Source organism: Dipteris shenzhenensis, unplaced genomic scaffold (genome assembly GCF_047967505.1).
Source record: "Dipteris shenzhenensis isolate YYH24624 ecotype China unplaced genomic scaffold, Dip_SZ_1.0 scaf0512, whole genome shotgun sequence".
Taxonomy (NCBI): Eukaryota; Viridiplantae; Streptophyta; class Polypodiopsida; order Gleicheniales; family Dipteridaceae; genus Dipteris; species Dipteris shenzhenensis.
In genome coordinates, this window is record NW_028239818.1 from 1,337 (window position 1) to 2,500 (window position 1,164).

Consider the following 1,164-nt stretch of genomic DNA (forward strand, 5'->3'; position numbering starts at 1 on the left):
CCAATCATGTCGATCATGTCGATTGTGTCGATTGTGTCGATCATTCTAGTCATGTCGATCATGTCGATCATGTTGATTGCGTCGATTGCGTCGATCACTTTGGTCATGTCGATCATGTTGATCATGTCGATGATGTTATGGACTTTACGATTCGACACTAGTCTTTCTCTTTTTCATGAGGTACTATACCAGTGACAAAATTTCCCCTATGACTTGGATATTCTTTCTCCCATTATTTAATTTCTGCTTATCCATATGCTTCTGGCGTATCTTGATTCCTAATACCCTGCGCTCCGGAGTAGAAGGTTTCAATCCACCAATAAGAGGTTGTGGATTGAAACGAACCCGGAACTAACGGAAATGGGCAAAAGCCTTATTAGCTTCTGCCACCTTGTGAGTCTCCTCCTTCTTCCGTACAGCACTACCAGAATTTCTGGCAGCATCCATTAATTCATCACTTGATCTTAAAGCCATACTTCGACCTGAACGTTTTCGACACGCGATCAATAACCATCGGATAGCCAAAGCTCTTCCTTCTGCAGGTACTACTTCAACGGGGACTCGATAAGTCGATCCACCTACACGTTTGGATTCTGTTACTATATCGGAGTTACCCTACGTATTGCTTGTCGCGGGACAGACAGTGGATTCTTATTCGTCTTTTCCTTAATCCGCTTCATAGCCTGATAGAGAATCTGATAAGCCAATGATTTCTTGCCATCTTTAAGAATACGATCAACCAACATGTTTACTAATCGATTACGATAAATCGGATCCGATTCTATATTTTTCTTTTTGTTCGCTACATTGCTCCGGTGTAACATGAGTTTACAGATATGTCGGATTCCGATTCTATCTCGACTGTATCTTAGAATCTTATTTGGGCTTTTTCACTCCATATTGTAGGGTGGATCCGCCGGTTAGTCGAGGATCTCCCCCCAAACTGCACGTGCGACTTTCATCGAATGCAGCTTTCCATATGATTGAATAGAAAGTCTTGAAGTAAGTTCGGGTTACTTCAATGAATCATATTTACTCATTAGGCATTGAGTATCCGTTTCCTCTTCATCATCCCACGAATAGGAGAAGGGAAATCCCGTATTTCATTTATCTCACCAAGAATGTCCGTGGGTTTATTGATCCAATTACCAAATGTTCACAAAA